We start from the raw sequence: 20,993 nt of genomic DNA on the forward strand, positions 1-20,993 counted from the left end.
GTTCTGTACTGGGTGTTAACTATCTTGAATATCATCCCTGACTGTGAAGAAAACAAGGCAGGATGTCTGGAGATCCTCCTCTCGAGGCATTTACAACCTGATAGAACAACAGCTTTAAAAACAAACAAAATCAAGAAGCCCTTTAACAAAAGATAGATGCTAAGTGATATATACAAGGAAAATGCTATGGGAATGTGAAGTGTCAGCCACGGAGGACCCACAGGTGGATGAGGTTGTTTGCTCGGTTGTGGCGTTTTGTTTGTTTTGTTTTGCCAAGGTCTAATAAACTCATCTTCTTACCTTTTCTTCCTCGAGCTCGACACATTTTATGAACAAGACTTGTAGACCCCCATACGATTAAGTCAAGGTGGGCATACTGGTGCAGGTATACTCCAAGAAAAATTCCCCCACTTTCTGCAAAGAGAGCCAATGGATCCCTCAGTCAGAAACGCCAAACCAGTGAAATGCTATTCAATGCAAAAAGACGTGTAGAGTACCTACTCTGATTCTGGGCTATGGAGTTAAGTTTCCAGGTGTAGCAGTCCAGTTATTCTACTTCCTTAATTTCTGCAGTCGAGAAGAAAAACACAGACTTTTCCGTCAAGCCACAGGCATAGCTGGCTTGTATCAGGCCATCTAGGCCTGGCTCTGGCCATCTCCACTGCGGAAAACTGACAGTCACGCGATGGCCCTTTCTCCTCCCCTCCCCAAATCTCAGCTCCTAGAGGAAATCTAGGACAGTTGTCCGTCTGAAATCTGTCATGTCTGACATCATGACAGTTCAACATTTTCCCTAGATTTTGAACGCTGAATGTGGCTCACAGCTGCACGGCAGGTTATAGCAGCTGCAGTGTTGGCTGTTGGTGGTTCACAGCTGAGCTCCCTCTGAAGGGCCCTTGGCGAGGGAGCTGCCTTGGCCAAGGTTCCACCCCTCCCTGGGGCCACCAGCATCAAATGGCTGGTCACTGGGGATGTGAGGCCACACCTCGTTTTATTGGGGACAACTCTGCACCGTTATCCAGCCTCCACGGGCTCAGCTGAGACCCCTGGTGCCACAGCATCGAAGTTCACCTCCCTCTGCCCAATTCTGCTTCCCTTACTGCCGTACACGTGTCATTCCTAAGAATACACTCCACCTCCAAAAAACACAAACACAAAAACAAAATAACCCCAACACCCTGCATGCATGTCTCCATCTAGGAGTCTGTTTCAGGGGAGACTTACCGAAGACATAGGTTGTTGAAATATCTCTTAAGTAAACTTCCAGCTTCTTAGGACAAACTTCTCGCTTTGTTGAGACTGGCTTTTTCTATTGCTTGGGAAAAACATGGCCTGAACTGCCTTTTTCCAGACAGATGGGCAAACTTCGCAGAGGCGGGAGGCTGAGCAGTTTCTGGAATGAGAGGAACCTTCCAGTGTTGGTTATATTACATGGGACGAGCAGACAGGTGCCTGCAATTAATCTTCCTATTCCTCAGTAAAGTGCCAGGACCCAGCGAGATACATAGATTGCTAAATACCCCTGAGCTAATCCAATCCTGCCCAGCAAAATAGTCACTTATTACAGGGAAGGCCTCCCAAGAGCCAATTTCACGCTCTGCTGGGAATAACTACCTCCTCTTTCTTCCAGGAGACTTCTCACTTGTCCCTCTCCTGACTAACTTTTCTTGCAAGAATAAAAGCTGCTCTTTGGAGTCTTGGAAGTGGACTTTACCACCTCTGATTCACAGCCAATTTCTCCTGTGGAATTTGACCAACATGTCTCTTATTGCCAGCTGTCACCCATTCATCTTTCCTCTGGCTTTGTGCCTTCTTTCGGCTTAGCTGCAAAGTGGGAAACGAGGGTGGAGTGAAGGGCGGGGGCTCCTACTGTGTACCAAGCACTGTGCTGGGCACTTCACATTATCTCACTAAACCTCACAATAAACCTGGAAGATATATAATATATATGTGTGTGTGTGTGTGTGTGTATATGTATATATATGTGTGTATGTATATTACACATACAATATATATGCTCTTCCCCCACCCTCCAAACACACACAACACCAAGGTTCAAAGAGTTACATAATTTAGTTCTTTAAGATGTGTAACCTCTCCTCTTTAGGAAGTTATCAGTCTTAGCTAGGTTTCCGTATGATTGTGAAGCAGCGTCCTAGGCTAATTCTAATGCAACTTATGTCCGTATTGGTCAGACTTGGTCTGACAGTGGTCTGGAGGCAGATCTAGCCCTTCAATAACCCCTAATTTTACTCCTAAATCCTTTACAGTCTAAACTGTCCTAATGCTGTAGGTCGGAGGAGGCATCAGAAACTGGGAGAACCTCCTACCAGCTGACCAACCTTCTTGCATATAACGGACTAATGAACTCATTTAACGAGTATTTACTGCACTGTTACTGCCTACCATGTGCAGGAAGCGTGGCTGGGGGACGCTGAGGCCCAGGAACGAAGAGCATGGACTTGGGTCAGACTGCTTGAGTGTGAATCCAGGCTCCATCACTTAGGAGCAGCGTGACCTATTGAGGATCTACTATACTAGATACTAGATATTAATCTACTATACTAGATATTGCTAACCTCTTGGGTCCTCAGGTTTTTCACTTGTAAAGTAGAGATAAAGCACCTATGTCATGGGGTGGTGGGTAGTTGTGAGGTTTAAATAGGATTGTCTGTGTAAAAACCGTCAGGATCCAGATTCAGGAAACACATGGTTCGGGAGGGGAGGTAAGATGTGTGTGTAAATAACAACATACATTTAGAAAGTGATGGACGCCATGATGGTAGAAATCATGCATGGTGAAATTTAGAGGAAGGAAAGATTACTCCTAGGTGAGGAAATCAGAGAAGACTTCTTGCATAAAATAGCATTCAAGGGGCTTCCCTGGTGGCACAGTGGTTGAGAGTCCGCCTGCCGATGCAGGGGACACGGGTTCGTGCCCCGGTCTGGGAGGATCCCACATGCCACGGAGCGGCTGGGCCCGTGGGCCATGGCCGCTGATCCTGCGTGTCCGGAGCCTGTGCTCCGCAATGGGAGAGGCCACAACAGTGAGAAGCCTGCGTACCGCAAAAAAAGAAAAAAAAAAATAGCATTCAAGTTGATGATATTCACACTGACCAGTAGTAAACCTGTAAGTGGCAACCCTCTTGTCAACCAGTAAGTACCATCTAAAGTTTAAAACAGCACCAAGGGACTTCCCTGGTGGCACAGTGGTTAAGAATCCACCTGCCAATGCAGGGGACACGGGTTCGTGCCCCGGTCTGGGAGGATCCCACATGCCACGGAGCGGCTGGGCCCGTGGGCCATGGCCGCTGATCCTGCGTGTCCGGAGCCTGTGCTCCGCAATGGGAGAGGCCACAACAGTGAGAAGCCTGCGTACCGCAAAAAAAGAAAAAAAAAAAATAGCATTCAAGTTGATGATATTCACACTGACCAGTAGTAAACCTGTAAGTGGCAACCCTCTTGTCAACCAGTAAGTACCATCTAAAGTTTAAAACAGCACCAAGGGACTTCCCTGGTGGCACAGTGGTTAAGAATCCACCTGCCAATGCAGGGGACACGGGTTCGAGCCCTGGTCCAGGAAGATCCCACATGCCGCGGAGCAACTAAGCCCATGCGCCACAACTACTGAGCCCACACACCACAACTACTGAAGCCTGCATGCCTAGAGCCCGTGCTCTGCAACAAGAGAAGCCACTGCAATGAGAAGCCTGCGCACCGCAATGAAGAGTAGCCCCCGCTCGCCTCAACTAGAGAAAGCCCACGTGCAGCAATGAAGACCCAACACAGCAAAAAAAAAAAAAATTCATTTTTAAAAAAAGCACCAAGTAACCGAGCCCTGGAATACAGCATCATGAGGCTGGGTGCCCAGTGGGGATGATGATGTGCCTATGAGATCGGGAGAGGGTAACACATGTCCAACCCACAGGTTCTGCTTTGCAGGCGGCTCCACAGGGTCATTCTGACCCAGGCAGGGTTTCTCCTGCCCAGGTGACTTTAGTCTGGGAAACACTCCAAATTAATGACTGTTGGCAAGAGTTTATAAAGCACACATCATGAGACCTGAACAAAGGTATGGGAAAGGATATCAAAAAGAGAGAGAGAGGGGGGCTTCCCTGGTGGCGCAGTGGTTAAGAATCCTCCTGCCAACGCAGGGGACACAGGTTCAAGCCCTGGTCCGGGAAGATCCCACATGCCGCAGAGCAACTAAGCCCATGAGCCACAACTACTGAGCCCACGTGCCACAACTATGGAAGCCCGCATGCCTAGAGCCCGTGCTCTGCAACAAGAGAAGCCACTGCAATGAGAAGCCTGTGCACCACAACGAAGAGTAGCCCCTGCTCGCCACAACTAGAGAAAGCCTGTGTGCAGCAACAAAGACCCAAAGCAGCCAAAAATAAATAAATAAAATAAAATAAAATAAATAAATTTTTTAAAAAAATTTTTAAAAAGAGAGAGAGAGAAAGAGAAGAAGGAGAAGAAGAAGGAGGAAAAGAAAAATATGTGACCTCTGTTTCAGGGAGTTTATATGGTCTAGTTAGGAAGATAAGATTAACATACAAAATGGTTTTTATAACATTTATTGTTCTTTCTCCTGTTTAGAAAAGCAATACAATTTCACTGCAGTAAATTTAGAAAATTAAATAGAAGAAAAGCAAAACCATTCCAAATCTCATTACCCGAGATTAACCACAGTTAACAGCGTGAAGTGTGAAGTTTTCCAGCCCATCCTCCCCACCCTTGCAGACAGCACACTGTCCCTACCCTCACCTCACACTTGCTCATGGGAGGGGGTTCCTGGGGATCATAAATCCTCCCGTTTCCTCTTTCCCTTCTGGAGATGTCTGCCTGGGAATGTGATTTGGCTTAAAGCACAGAGAAGGGTTTTTTTAAGCCTCTTCAGGCTCTCAATGTAGCCATCGATCAACGACAGCTCTGTGGAGGATGATTCCCAGGCAGATGGGCCTCTTGTAAGGTGAGGACAAAGGAAGTGGCTGCCACAGTTCTGCACCAAAACTCTAAGGCTATTCCCACTTGGGTCAGAAAGCATCGTGTTGTTTATGGGGAAATGGTTTCTTCTATAAGGCTGCTCCGGAGAGCACCGTACTGGAGAGTTAATATTAGTCGTGTGTGTGTGCGTGAGTGTGCTTGTGTGTGATTCTGGATGACTAGGAAGAAACCCTAATTCTGCATCTCTCAAGGGCAGTGAGAGCTTAAAAGGACGCAGGCCCACTTTGAGCGGACCTGCTTAAGGCAAGGCCCCCTGTGGTGGGCGTCTAGACTACAGGTCCTCAGCCAGGAGCCCCACGCAGTGTCGGATGGTACTGCGCTTACAACTGAAATTAGCATTCAACGGGAAACCATCAGGAAATACCGTATATATGTTTTTTGGATTTTCAGCTTTTATTGAAAGAAAGAGAAAGAGAAAGAAAGAAAGAAGGGAGGGAAGGAAGGAGGGAAGGAGGGAAGGAAGGTCTGATAATCAAGGGCTCTTTTTTTTTAATTAAGGAAATTAGCCCTTTGGGTGTCATATTTTTTCCTGGTGTGCTGTCTTTTTAATTTTGGGGGGCTTTTAATTGTCATTTGTTTTTATTTCTGTGCAGGAATTTTAAATTATGTAGTCAAATTTATCAATCATTTCTTCTATGACTTCTGAATTTCGTATCTTGCTCAGAAAGGTTTTAGTCACCTGTATGAGCTTGAAAACCTGCCATAACAGAGTACCACAGACAGGGTGGCTTAAACAACAGAAATTTATTTCCTCTCAGTTCTGGAGGCTGGAGGTCCAAATCAAGGTGTCATCAGGGTTGGTTTCTTCTGAGGCCTCTCTCCTTGGCTTTAGACAGCTGTCTTCTCCCTGTGTCTTCTCTCTGTGCCTGTCTGTGTCCTAATCTCTTCTTACATGGACACCAGTCATATCGGATTAGGGCCCACTGCTATGACCTTATTTTAAATTTAATTACCTTCCCTATCTCCAAAAACAGTCACATTCTGAGATACTGGGGGTTAGGACTTCAACATATGAATTTTGAGGGAACATAATTCAGCCCCTAACATCATCCAAGATTATTTCCCTAAATTGTCCAACTGTTTTACTTTTATGGTTTTATTTTTAACATCCAAATATTTGATCCATCTGGAATTTGTTTTGGTATAAGGAATGAGGTAGGGATCTAATTTTTTTCTAGATAGTAAGTTAAACGTTTCAACTCCATTTATTAATAATTTTACTCCCAAAATCTTGACATTCTACCTTTTTCTTTTTTTTTATTTTTTAAAATTTATTTATTTTATTTTTGGCTGCGTTGGGTCTTTGTTGCTGTGCGCGGGGTTTCTCTAGTTGCGGCAAGCGGGGGCTACTCTTCGTTGCGGTGCGCGGGCTTCTCATTGCAGTGGCTTCTCTTGTTGTGGAGCACGGGCTCTAGGCACGTGGGCTCAGCAGTTGTGGCCCACAGGCTCTAGAGCACGGGCTCAGTAGTTGTGGCGCACGGGCTTAGTTGCTCTGTGGCATGTGGGATCTTCCCGGACCAGGGATTGAACCTGTGTCCCCTGCCTTGGCAGGCGGATTCTTAACCACTGCGCCAGCAGGGAAGCCCTGTACCTTTTTCTTATACACATTTCTCATGTATATTTGGGTCTATTTCTGGATACTATCTTATACCACTAATCTGTCAATTCCTGTGCCACTGGCAAACTTTTAGTTATGGTAATTTTATAATATATTTCAATCCTCTAGGGCTAATCTTACCCTGTTATTTTTCCTTTTCAGAATTTTATCACAATTTCTGCACGCTTACCTTTCAGCATTTACTTTAGCATTGCCTTGTCTAGCTCTAGAAAAGTTCTGATGGCATTTTTTGGAGGTCAAATATATAGATGAATTTAAGAAGACTTTACATGTTTGTATAATTGGGACTCTACATGTCAATATCATTTCTTAGCATTGTTTACCCTTTTGTACTGTTTGACTTTTTAACCATGTACATGTCTTATTTTTTGAGACCAGGCAAAAGCGTCTTTCCATTCCAATAAAAAACAGAAAAAGTAAAAGAATGCAGCAGAGGTAAACAGCGATTAGCAGAGATAAATTTATCTAAAGGAGCCATTTTGGAGCTCCTTAAATTCTCAACCCCACAATTACATCTTCTGTTTACGGTAAGTCTTGCTTTCTCACGGTTGGAGCAAACTAGAATCAGTAACGCATTTTGACACAGTCTGCACGCTGTACCAATGAGAAATGTTAGTTCTCCCCTCTGCCCCATCTCATCTGTGCAAATTCAAAAGAGACGCGCCTCTCTCAAAGGTTGTCCAGGCTGAGAGAGGCTGACGGTAGACGTAGCTGGTTTCCCCAACCCTCCCCGGCCACGGCCATCACTGCGTGACCACACCCAGGAGGGTCAGCTTCCCAGCGACAAAGAAGCTGCTCCAGGACCTCCTGCAGCCTCACCAGCGATCAGCTGCTCTTGTCACACGAGCTCCAGCGTCCTGCCTGCCCTACCGGCGCACAGTCCAGGCCCCGTGCGCCAGCGCCCCGGCCTATAGTGCAGGGAGAAGGTGAATCCGGGGCCACGCTTCTGAAGAGGCCGTTTCCAGCGTTGTTGCTTGGGTGCCAAGCGAAGGCCTGCTAGCTCTCCCCTTTTCTTCCTTGCTTCGTGCATTCCCGTTCCGCACATGTGTGGGAGGATCCTTTTGAAATGCAAGTCAGCACCGTGTCACTCCTGTGCTCACAGCCCTCCGCTGACCTGCACCCTCGCCCAGAGTGAGAACCGAGTCCTCACAGTGGCCGACTTCTGGCTCCACGTGATGCGCCCGCCCACCCCAATGCCTGTGACCTCGCCTCCAGCTGCACTCCCTGCTCTTCACTCTCCTCCAGCCACACTGGCCTCCTCGCTGTCCCCTTAGCGCCCGGAGCCCCCTCACCTCAGACGGCCCCACGGGCCAGTCCCGCACCTCCTTCAGATCTTTACGCAAATGTCACTGTCTCAGGGAGGCGTTTTCTGGTCACCCTACCTAACACTGTAAGCCCTGTGCTCCCCACCCCCGTTCCTGACTTTATTTTCCTTGCCAGAAACAACAGCATACTTAAGTTTCTTAATTAGCATCCGTCTCCCCTCACTAGAGTGTAGGCAGGGATCTTCGCCTGTTTGGTTGAGCGCTGTAGTCCCAGAGCCTAGCACAGTGCCTGCTGTAAAGGTGTTCACAGGCTCACAGACATCTGCTGAATGAATGAACCGGTGACGAATCCCTCTGGGCTGGCATCAAGGAGATCCACCATCTCCCATCTCCCCAGAGCCACCCAGGCTTTGGAGTCCCTGGCTCTGGCTCACAGAGTAAGAGCTTCATTTTCATGGAGCCATTCGACTGAGATCTGGGACACCTAGAGACACAGCTCCCCTTAGTTTTTCAAGGAAACTGCCTTGTTTGCAGAATGAATAATTAAGATCTCTTCAAAGATAAACCAAATCTAATTTTGCCTATAGTCCAACCTTCCTTGTTTAATAGGAAGGAAGCTCTGCCGGGCACGATGCATTTATTCATTGTGCATTTATTGTAATTTGAGGCATAGCTTTACTGAAATAAATCTGTTTTCTAGTTCCCTTAGTCAGGGGAGAGAGGGTGCTCAGATATTCATTTACTGAGTGCCAACTAGAGCCAGGATCTTATACGGCGCTGGAGATAACTCCCGCCTTCATGAAGCTCACGGTCTCCTGGGGAGTCACACAATAAACTGACTAGTAAACATACAGTTACAAACTGGAAAAAGAACTATGAAGGTAACAGAGACAATACTGTGACAGATGATAATGGAGATGGACCCTCTTCGATACGGGGAAGGAAGGCCCGTCTGAGGAGAAAGTATTTAAGCTGAAATTTGAGGGTGAGAAGAGTCAGCCACGGCACACGCGGACACGGAGATCTGGTGTGTTCTCAGAGCTGACGGGAGGCCGAGGCAGCTGGAGCAAAGCGAACGACAAGAAGAAGGCCTCGAGGATGTTGAGGATGTTGGCAAGATGAGGCCAGACCGCGGATCCCCTTGCAGGTCTCTGTGCACCGTGCAACCACGGAGGAGTTATTAAGCGGGTGATGACCTAATCCAACTTGCTTCGTTACAAACTCACGCTGACTCTTGTATGAGTGTGGCAGCTACCAGCCAATGCAGCCACGGAGCACTTGAAACACGGCACATCAGAGCTGAGGTGCACTGTGAGTGTACAGTATACATGGTCTGGTGTATTTAAACGACATTAAAAATGTAACGTACCTCACTAATAATTTTTATATTGATTACACATTGAAATGATATTTTGAATATATTAGGTTAACAGAATGTATGATTTAAATTAATTCCACCAGTTTTGTTTTGTTTTAGTTTAAAGTGGCTACTGGAAAAATTTTGATTACACACGTGGTCATATTCTATTTCTGTGGACACTGCTGCTCTTGCTGTTTACGAAAAACAGATTTGAGGGACTTCCCTAGTGGTCTGGTGGATAGGATTTGGTGCGTTCACGGCTGTGGTCCGGGTTCAACCCCTGGTGGGGGAACTGAGATCCCGCAAGCTGTGCGGTGTGGACAAAGAGAAAAAGAAAAGCAGATTTGCGAGGGAGCAATGGGGGAAGTGAGATGACCAGTGATGAGGCTCTTGCTGGAATTTAGAAACGATGGACTAGTTATCATGACGGCGAGGGTGTTAGCATGGAAAATGGAGAGAAGTATCAATAAATACATTTGAGGTCTGCTTTTTGGTGGTGATGGGGGGTGGATCTGTAGGATTTACTGATGAATCAAGGATGACTCCCACATTTCTGACTTGAGCAGCAGGTTACATGGAAGTGCTGTTACTGGGATGAGTAAAACCAGCAGGGGGTGGGAAGGGAATCCCAAGCCCAGTGTTGGATATACTGAGATAGCCCCTCCCAAAGGAGGTGTCAAGCTGGCAGCTCTGAGGCCGGAGCTCAGAGGAGAGGTTTGGACTAGACTACAGAGAAAATTTTGAGCACATAAGAGGTACGTGGGGTTAGGAAGATGGTGTAGCGAAAAAGAGAAGAGGGCTGGAGCACGGGACCCCGGTGGGCCAGTTAGTTCATGCGCCATAAAGACAAGGGCCCCCAAAGGGAGCAAAGGAACAGAAACCTAAGAGGGACACAGGGGAGTCGTGGTGCCACCGAACAAAGGGAGCAGTCTGAGAAAGAGCGTTCCCAGCGCTGAGAACTAGCCGGAGAGTCCAACGGAGAAGCACCGACAGAGTCCACAGGTCCCGGCTACGTGGGGCCGGATCCAGCGCTGAACCCGACGAGCCACTTGTCGGCGCAGGAAGGGAGGGAGATGGTGGCAGACGGAGGGGCAGTCCTCGGTGAAGACTTAACCCTCCCAAGAGGTTTGGGTCGCGGAGGGCACCCGGAGAGAGAAGAAGAGTGCGGGGACGGTGATAGCCGGGTGGGATTAAGGACACGGGACGGGACAGGCATGAGCAAAGGGACATAGCCCTCCAGTGGTGGAGGAGAGGAGATGGGCCACGGGGGCAGGAAGCTCCAGCCTCAGGGCTCCTCCCTGCCTGCGGCGCTTTCCAGGCCTGGTTTCGATTTGTAATTTTGTGTTCTTTTTCTTAAAGAGGGCCCCCAAGCTACATAGACTGCGGGCTGCGCAAAACCTGGCTCCTCTACAGCCCCGCCCCCAGCACGCAGGGACTGACTTTTGATAAGAGGAGAGACGGCCCAGGGTTTCTCGAACTTCAGTGATGACAATAAATGAAAAAAGCCTCAAGACATGAAACATTTTGTCAGAGGGACCCAGGAATTTGGGTCCCCAGCTTGAGAGTCACTGACGTGCTGGAGGCGTTCACTCACCGGACTCGGGACGGGAACCCGAGGCCAGGCTGGCTTCACGGAGGGTGGCCTGCGTGGCCTCAGAGGCTCAGAAGGACCCCGGCTCGGCGTAGCGGCCTGCTGTCACCACCTTCAAGTTCCTCATGGTATCTGAACAAGGGGCTGCACACTTCACTCTGTACTGGGCCCTGCACGTTATGCACGGGGCCCGGCCAAAGGTTGATATTTGACTTTTTGAAAATTGAGATACAATTCACATGCTGTAATCCCTGACCCAGTGGTACCTCCGTTTCCTCATCTTCAAGTCACCGGGATGAACGCCCTCTGAGGTGGGTGATGGGACAATGAATGTGGGCTCCGTGGGCTCCTCCGACCAGGTGACTCTTCCCACAGAGTAAGCCCTCGGCTGCGTCTGGGGCATCACTGCTCAGCGTGCCCTGGTTTCCCGCAGCTGAGGCTTTCTGTTCTCAACCCCACCGATGGGATTTTTTTCTTCGTTTTTCCACCAACAGCCTTTTCCAAATGAGGGTTAAATACATCGATCGCATCCTTCTCTCTCCCAAGCTGTCTCTGCTAGGGCTCGGGTCCATCAGTGACTGCCCCATGCAAGAGGTACAAGCAGATGCAGACGCAGGACTGGACTGGGCAGAGCTAGTGCTTTCCGTCCCCTTTCTCTATGAGGGGGCCTGAGACAACAGATCGGCAGTTAGCGAGGGAAGGAAAAAGAGAGGCAGGTCTGTTTCTGGCGTTTGCGGGGCTCAAGGCACAAATACAGACAAAGAAACACACTACAGAGTTAACATTTAAAGTTTAAAATTTAGGCTAACAAACTGTTAAAATCTTATATCCTTCTACTTTGACAAACATATTTTCATAACGCTGGCTTGGTTTAAATTTGGAGTTTTTGCTGGAACGTGACAGTGTGAAGTGAGCCGGCCTCCAGTCCGCTCCACGTCTCTCCCCATTCGTGGCTGAAAACGTTTTGGAGGCGATGGAGCAGTAGCCACAGAGGGACAGAAGGCACTGGGGACAGAGAACTTCCAAATCTTGCCCTTGAGCCAAGCTGGGCTGTGAGCACGTCCTGGTTTTATGATCATGATGGGGATTCAGTCCTCAGTATCGGGGAAGATGCAGGAAAGCTGGGGTCAGCTGAGGACAGTGCTCAGGTTCACGCCGTCACCCGCGCCCTGCACACCTTCGGGTTCGCTCCCCAGCCTCTCAAGGTCCTCTCCGTGAATGACTGCCCGGCAGTACCAGGTGCCTTCCCATGGGCTTGATGAGCACAGCAGAGGTGCACGTAGAGAAGGAAAGGCGCAGCAGGAGGTCTTGAAGGACAGATCCCCAGACGCCGTGTTTTCCAGCCTTTCCGCAGCTGATCTCAGCCTGTGTCCTTGACAAGAACAGGATGAGGTGCTTGCTCTCACACAGGAGGTGCAGGAGTGGAGGGGCTAGACGCGGATGTCCACAGGAAGTCGTGGTGAGGAGAGCAGACCTCGGATGGATGTCTGAGGTCTCCCCCCCGAGAAGGATAAGCTTCAGCCTGATGTGAGGCCACCACGGTCACCAGCACGACGGTAAACGGAATTTAGCCGAGCACCTGGTAGCTGGCTTGCTTTCCAGCATTTATGTCAGAGAGATAATGAGCAGCAGGCGGAGCTGCCAGGTGGAAAGAACCTTCCTGAGAACAAAGACAAGACAGAAGAAAACGGAGTCCACAGACTCAGGGAGACAGCGGACGTGAGCAACCCATCTGATGACGGGGGACCCAGCCTTGCCAAAGATGAGAACTTGACCAACTTGGCTATAGGCCAAGAAACTGCTTCTCTGCTTTTTTTTTTTTTTCCCACGAGTAAGTTTAAATTGGTTTTCTGTCACTTGGGGATGAAAGCGTCCCAACTAATGCCTGGAGCAAGGCTCTGTAACGAGCGCGGCTGGAGAGCTGACATGAGTTGCTGGCACAGGGACGACCCTTCCAAATGTGAGTGTGGCATAAACTAGACACATCACTTTGTGTGTGTGTGTGTTTTTTGTGTTTTTTTTTTTTTTTTTTTTTTTTGCGGTACGCGGGCCTCTCACTGTTGTGGCCCCTCCTGTTGCAGAGCACAGGCACCGGACGCGCAGGCTCAGCAGCCATGGCGCACGGGCCCCGCCGCTCCGCGGCATGTGGGATCTTCCCGGACCGGGGCACGAACCCACGTCCCCCGTATCGGCAGGCGGACTCCCAACCACTGCGCCACCAGGGAAGCCCTAGACACATCACTTTGAACAAGAACCGATCAACATTCTCCGGGGATCTGTATAAGCATGTGACCAGAAGAAGCCACTCCTTCTAACTCCACTCCTCTTAACTACCACCCAACTGCCATCACCACACTCTGTCCGTTCCCACAACATACACACACCAACCACTGCCTGAAATTCTCCAGTGTGGAGAGCAAAGAAGCAAAGAAAGCCATATATATGTCCACCAACCAACTGACAGTAAGACTGTTTTTGCTACCGACTCCCAGGGTAAAGGGCGTATTGTCGTAATGACATGATCACACACAAATACTTACTGAGTTCCTACTAGGTGTAAGGCATTAGGATAAATACTGTGGCCAGTTCAGGGAGTGGAAAACACTGGTCCTTCCTTCAAAGAGTTTATAAAGTTAATGGGGAGATAAAGCCTAAATAGTGTATATAGAAAGTTTAAAAAAAATACAAGCGTTTGGGAAACAGTTTGGCAGTGCCTAAAACAGTTAAACATGGAGTTACCATTTGATTCTACTCCTAGGTATATACCCAAGTTTTGTCCACACAAAACTTGTATATGAATGTTCTGTTCACATCAGTACTATTCACAATAGGCAAAAGGTAGAAACAACCCAAATGTCTCTCAACTGAGGAATGGATAAACAAAATGTGGTATATCCATACAATGGAATACTATTCAGCCATAACAAGGAATAAAGTATTATGGAACAATGAAAAATATATATCTAGTCTCTGTCCCTGGTTCCTGGCACACAGCTCCTAAAACCCTTGGAATTTCCTAATAGGAGAGTCTTTTGTTATGCATAACAAGCCCCTTTCAACCACACCTGAGTTTATGCTAATGAGTTGACTCTTGGTGGGCCCCTAGAAGGCTTCAGGTTGGGAGCTGGTTGCAAGAAAAACCAATCCATGATTAGAAAGTTGGACCTTTCAGCTCCATCCCCAACATCCAGAGAGGGAAGAGGGGCAGGAGATTGAGTTCAATCACCAATGGCTATAGATTTAATCAACCATGTAATGAAACTCCATAAAACCCCCTAAATAACGGGGCTCAGAGAGCTTCTGGGTTGGTGAACACATCAAAGTGCTGGGAGGGTGGTGTGCCCTGAGAAGCCTTCAGGCTCTGGGCCTCCCCTCACCATGCTTGGCCCCATGCACCTCTTCCGTTGCCTGGTCCTGAGCTGGAGCCTTTATAATAAACTGGTTACTCTAAGTGAAGTGCTTTCCTCAGTTCTGTGAGTCGGAGTCATTCTAGCGAATTATCAAACTTAAGGGGGGAGTGGTCATGGGAACCCCTGAATTTGTAGTTTCCTGGGCAGAAATGTGGGTAGCCTGAGCACCCCATTTGCAGTTGGTGTCTGAAGTGGGAGCAGTCTTGTGGGACTGAGCCCTTAATCTGTGGGGTCTGGGGCTCAATCCAGGAGTTAGTGGAAAAACTGAATTGAATTGTAGGGCACCCAGCTGGTGGCAAAGAATTGGCTGGTGTCAGGAAGAAAGAACTCAGAAGTACTGACACAGGCTACAACATGGATCAACCCTGAAGCCATTATGCTAAGTGAAAGAATCCAGACACAAAAGGTCACATATTGTATGATTCCATTAATATTAAATGTCCAGAATGGGCCAGTTTCTAGAGACAGAAAGCAGATAGTGGTCCGTGGGGACGTGGAGGAGGGGGGGAGTGACGGTTAGTGAATACGGGTTTCTGTTTGGAGTGATGAAAAGGTTTGGGCGTGAGATGGTGGGGATGATTGTACAACTTTGTGACTATACTGAAACCACTGAATTGTACACTTTAAAAACAAATTAGTAAATAAACCTTTGATTTAAAAAGCAAAAGAAAGGCATGTAACCCAGCTACACAGGAGAAGCTATCACACTGGCAGCCCCTGCACAAAACAATGCGCTGTGAGGAGCTATAATGACAGGCAGGAGAGATGACAGCTTCCGGTCAACTGGAAGTGACTTCAGAATAGCTGATTCCATAACGGTGGCTGTTTTCAGGCTATTGCTTTTGCTTAGCCTAATACAGAAACCAAGTATTTCTATCTTAACCACATAGCCAAATCCTTCCTTGCTGACTCTTAACATTTATTTTCTCATCTTATATCGCTGGTCACAAGAAATCATTTGTTATCTTTGACTAAAAAAAAAAAAAAAGAAGAAGAAGAGATATCAAAAGACTAAGGTTGCTGTATTAGCCTGTGTTCTTCCTGGAAAGCAAGGATTGCGACCAAGGCTTGAGTAAAAGCATTGGAGCTGGCGGGGGCTGGTGGGCAGTAATCGCATGGAACTGGGGAAAGGAGGGAAAACCGGTACAAAGGTGTGTTTTCATAAGGGTTGTTGTAGGAAACTGAGTCTCCGTCTCTTTAGGACTTTCTGAGGAGCCATGTTGAATGGCCTCAGAATTATCCACCCTAGATCGGGAAGGACTGGTTCTTGATCCCATTGGCCAAGGTTCTCCCCACAGGAAACTGACTCCCCTGCACTTCTGGGTTGTGAGTGCGTGAGTGCTGAGTGGATTCTGCAGGTATCCCTCACCTCAATCTCTGAGTTCTGGGGCAGAATACAAGAACTGCACCCAAGAAAAGTTGGTGGTTTCTCCATGGGACTTACACCATTGGCTCCCCTAGGTCTCAGGACTTCAGATTTGGACTGGAGCTGCATCACCAGCTCTCCATGGCCTCCATCTTGCTGACAGCAGATTGTGAGACTTCTCAGCCTGACACTGCATTAGAGGACATTGGATGCATGTAAAATCATGCCTAACGTAGATGCTTAACCTGACATTAAGAGAGTCATAATGAGCTGTGCAGCTACCGAGAGATCATAGGAGCCCCTTCCTTGGTCTCCTAGACTGTTCCTCTGGGGACAGCTAAGTATCATGTTGTGAGGACACTCAAGCAGCCCTACAGAGAAAACCTAAGAAGATCTGAGGCTTCCTGCCAACAGCCAGTACCAATTTTCTGAGAAGGTGTAGCTACAGAGAAGGTGTAGTCTAGGAAATAAGCCCTCACCAAACACTGTGAAAAATAAGTTTATGTAGTCCGTGAGAAAAAAAGTTGGGAGGCTGGAGCAAAAGGTAGACAATTAATAATTTTTAAAAAATTATAACACCTTAACTTTACACAGTGTTAATGTCAAATACATTTCAATTTAAAAATGCATACAAAGGGACTTCCCTGGTGGCACAGTGGTTAAGAATCCGCCTGCCAATGCAGGGGACACGGGTTCGATCCCTGGTCCAGGAGGATCCCACATGCCGTGGAGCAACTAAGCCCGTGTGCCACAACTACTGAGCCTGTGCTCTAGAGCCCAGGAGCCACAACTACTGAGCCCTCGTGCCACAACTACTGAAGCCCACACACCTAGAGCCCATGCTCCGCAACAAGAGAAGCCACCGCAATGAGAAGCTCGCGCACCACAACGAAGAGTAGCCCCTGCTCGCCGCAACTAGAGAAGGCCCGCGCACAGCAACGAAGACCCAACGCAGCCAAAAATGAATAAATAAAATTTTTTTAAATGTGTGAAAAAAAATATAGGCAATGAAAGTTAAGAGATCAATACAAGATGGAATTGTTTCAGGCTGAAGAAGTAGGGAATCATGAAAGAGGCAAAGCTTAGACTTGTAATATTAACATAGCTCCATATAATATCTGGTTTCATTATTGTATTTACTTAAATACATTTTGTTTATATACTGCTTACAATTTAAGTAATTCTCACTTTCCTTATCTTAGCAGGAAACTTAAAAACATGTAAACATAAAAGAAAATAAGACTGGGGAAAGATAGTCTTTTCAACAAATGGTGCTGGGAAAACTAGACATTCACATGCATGAAGTTGGATCCTTACTTCACACCATACACAAAAACTAACTTGAAATGGATGAAAGACCTAAACATATGTACTAAAACTATAATGCTCTTAGAAGAAAACACAGGGAAATTTTTCATGACATTGGATTCAGCAATGATTTGGCACCTGACAACGAAAGTACAGGCGAGAAAAGAAAAAGTAAATAAATTGGACTTGATCAAAATTCAAAACATTTGTGCATCCAAGAATACTACCAAGAGAGTGAAAAGACAGCTTATAGAATGGGGGAAAATATTTGCAAATCATATATCAGATAAGGAATTAGTATCCAGAATGTACAAAGAATTCCTACATTTCAATAACCAAAAAAAACACACTACTCAATACAAAACTGGGCAAAAGACTTGCATAGACATCTCTTCAAAGCAGATATTCAGATGGGCAATAAGCACATAAAAAGATGCTCAACATCACCAGTCATTAGGAAAAAGCAAATCACGACCACAATGAGATACCATTTCACATCCATTAGAATGGCTATTATACATATTTTTTTTAAAAAACGCAAGTGACAAATGTTGGTAAGGATGTGGAGAAATTGAAACCCTAGTGCACTGCTGATGGGAATGTAAAATAGTGCATCCACTATGGAAAACAGTTTCACAGTTCCTCAAAAGCTAAACATAGTATTACCGTATGATCTAGCAATTCCGCTTCTGGGTATATACCCAAAGGAATTGAAAGCAGGAACTGAGATATTTTACACCCATGTCCATAGAAGAATCATTCACCACAGTCAAAAGGTAGACACAACCACAAGTTCCAAGGATGAATGGATAAAAAAAAAGTGGTCCATCCACGCACTGGAATATTATTCAGTCCTAAAAAGGAAGGAAATTCTGACGCACGCTACAACGTGGATGCACCTTGAAGACATTATACTATGTGAACTAAGACAGACACAAAAGAACAAATACCGTATGATTCTGCTTATAGGAGGTACCTAGAATAGGCACATTCATAGGGACAGAAAGCAGATCCAAGGTTACCAAGGTCTGGGGCGGGAGGTGTGTGGTTACTGTTTAGTGGGTACAGAGTTTCTGCACGGGGTCACAAACAAGTTTCGGAAACAGATATTGGTGATGGTTGCACAACACTGTGATGGTTGCACAACATTACCACTGAATTACACATTAAAAATGGTTAAAATGGTCAATTTTATATTACGTGTATTTTACCACAATAAAAAAAAAGTGCCAAAAGGAAGGAAGGAAGAGAGGGAGGGAGGGAGGGAGGGAGGAAGGAACAGAATGACGTCGAAAGTTCTTCAAAGGGACCCCTTCAGCAACATCCAGGGCAAACTGGTAACGTCTTAAATTAATAAAACAATTTTTAGGGGCCTCTGGAATAGGCAATAAGGCAAACTGGATGAGCAGGACAGGTGACTGTCACCTATGTGTCAAGTGGGGCATCTATAGCTGCCGTGCCTGGTAGTGACAACGCTTTGAGAAAAGCAGCTTCAGGTTGGGCGGTTGGCTAGGGTCACTCTGAAATCGAACCCCTTCGAGGTGGAGCTTTCCTCGTGGCCTCTCTGTTTGGATGCTCTTTTGTTGCAATGAGCCAAGACCAAGGCCAGATCCCCGCCTGGCAGCCAGGATTCAGGAGTGTCTCTTCAGCTTCTGCCACCCGCTGCGATTGATCCTGCTGTGCTATCTTTGCTTTTAAAACGTCAGTCTTTGAGCCCTTCTAGGCACTTTTTGCCAGAGGTGCTGAATGGGCTTCAGAACCGTTGTTCTTGCTCTTCCTGTTTCGCACCTGCTGTTGTGACTGCCCTCCGAGAGTCACAGCAAATGGGCCTTCCTTGCAGTTTCCTTTGACCGGGGCGTACGACCTGCTCCAGCTGGTGTGCGGCCAGGAATCCAGGCGTTCTCTCCACGCTCTTCCGCATTCTGCCTTCAGACTCTCTTTGTTGGACACAAGAAGTGTCTGTCCTCACAGCCACCGCGGTGGGCATTCCTGCATGTGGCACTATTTCCCCTGAGAACTTCCTGCTCGCTCTCTTCCGTGATCCTTCAAGGCTTTGTCTTTCGTATCCTGTGGGGGGATTTAGCTCTCTCTTTCAAAGGCTTACACTGGGCAGCATCAGATCTATGACTATTTTCAGAGAACTGTGTACATGGGAAAAAGTCTGAGAAACGTTCTCTTAAATGCTCTCTTGATGAAATTTAATTTTGACATTTTGCCAATTGTGGTAAAATACACCAAACATAAAATTTACCATCTTAAGCATTGTTTTTGTTTTTGTTTTTTTGTTTTTGCGGTATGCGGGCCTCTCACTGTTGTGGCCTCTCCCGTTGCAGAGCACAGGCTCCGGATGCGTAGGCTCAGCGGCCATGGCTTATGGGCCCAGCCGCTCCGTGGCATGTGGGATCTTCCCAGACCGGGGCACGAACCCGTCCCCTGCATCGGCAGGTGGACTCTCAACCACTGCGCCACCAGGGAAGCCCCATCTTAAGCATTTTTAAGTGTGCAGTTCAGTAGTGTTGAGTATATTCACATTTTTGTGCAACCAACCCCCAGAACCCTTTTCGTCTTGTAAAACTGAAACTCTGTCCCAATTAAACAGAAACTCCTCTTCCCCCTCCTCCACCCAGCCCCTGGTACCACCACTCTAACTTTCAGTCTCTGTGAATCTGACTAGTCTGTGCCTCGTATAAGTGGAATCGTGCAATATTTGTCTTTTGGTGTCTGGCTTATTTCATTTAGCATAACGCTTTCGAGGTTCATCCACGTTGTAGCATGTGTAAGAATCTCCTTCCTTTTTAAGGCTGAATAATATTCCATTGTGCATATACACCACATTTTGCTTATCTATTCATCCGTTGATGGATTTTGGGTTGTTTCCACCTTTTGGCTGTCATGAACAACGCTGCTATGAACACGGTTGTATAAATCCTTTTCATTGCTTTTGGGTATATACCCAGAAGCAGGATTGCTGGATCATATGGTAATTCTATTTTTAATTTTTTTTAGGAACTGCTATACTGTTACATAAAAGTTTTAGAGGATAACAAAGTCACCCAGAAGTGATCAATGGAGGAGACTGGATTAAAGTAATGCAAGATGATATCTTTGGCATCTTTAAAATTCATCATCAATATTTTCTTTGTCCTTGGCTTTTCCTTAGACCCGTCTCTTGCCTTTCATTTTAGCCTACGGAGTGAAGATGGTACAGTTCTCTGAGTACCCGAGGCCTCTGGTAACAGTCTCAGTTTGTTGGAGAGTGCCTTTGGGATCCACAGCAGAGGAGGAAGGAGGAGTGAGTAGAAGGAGGAGTTGAGCTGCCATGCAGGCGTGATGGCCGGTGTGACGGCAGCCTCACCCAGCCCCACAGGGAGCTCAGGCTCCAGAATGGCTCATCATGTAATCCCGTGTCGGGCTGAAACAGCGGAGTCTTTATCCCTCCTTGGTCACTGAATATGGGCTGCCTTGGGAAGGACACAATGTTGAGCTAGGGAACCCTTTGCAGCTGAGACGGGTTCTGGAGCCAGCAGCTGTCAGCTACATTCCAGCAGCTGGGGCCACACGTCCATCCTTGAAGGGGAGTTGTGCAGCAGATCACCATGTCCACCACAGCAGTTTCTGGGAAAGACCACTGAGGAAAGCTTCAGAAGTACAGAAGGTCATGGTCCACAGGCACCAGCAGGAATGTGGCCATGCTACCATGTGATATCACTTATATGTGGAATCTAAAATATGACACAAATGAACTTATCTATAAAACAGACCCACAGACATAGAGAACAGACTTGTGCTTGCCAAGCAGGGAGTGAAGGGGTTGGAGGAGGGAAGGATTGGGAGTTTGGGATTAGCAGATGAAAACTATTATACATAGAATGGATAAAAAACAAGGTCTTACTGTATAGCACAGGGAACTATGTTCAATATCCTGTGATAAACCATAATGGAAAAGAATATGAAAAAGAATGAATATATATATGTATAACTGAATCACTCTGCTGTGCAGAAGAAATTAATGCAACATTGTAAATCAACTATGCTTCAATAAAAATACATTTTTGAAAATGTGGC

At 46.9% G+C, this 20,993-nt stretch overlaps 1 long non-coding RNA gene across 1 annotated transcript in view; it reads right to left on the reverse strand.

Annotated features, from left to right (window-relative positions):
- The window catches only part of LOC137233448 (uncharacterized), a 65,866-nt gene that overhangs the window by 10,405 nt on the left and 34,468 nt on the right, over window positions 1–20,993 (reverse strand). Inside the window, exons 3-4 of the long non-coding RNA XR_010947413.1 lie at window positions 1,225–1,393; window positions 301–414 (exon numbers count right to left, since the gene is read on the reverse strand). This is a non-coding gene — a long non-coding RNA (uncharacterized lncRNA). The remainder of the gene's footprint in view (window positions 1–300; window positions 415–1,224; window positions 1,394–20,993) is intronic.

The sequence above is a fragment of the Pseudorca crassidens genome, chromosome 11 (genome assembly GCF_039906515.1).
Source record: "Pseudorca crassidens isolate mPseCra1 chromosome 11, mPseCra1.hap1, whole genome shotgun sequence".
Classification (NCBI taxonomy): Eukaryota; Metazoa; Chordata; class Mammalia; order Artiodactyla; family Delphinidae; genus Pseudorca; species Pseudorca crassidens.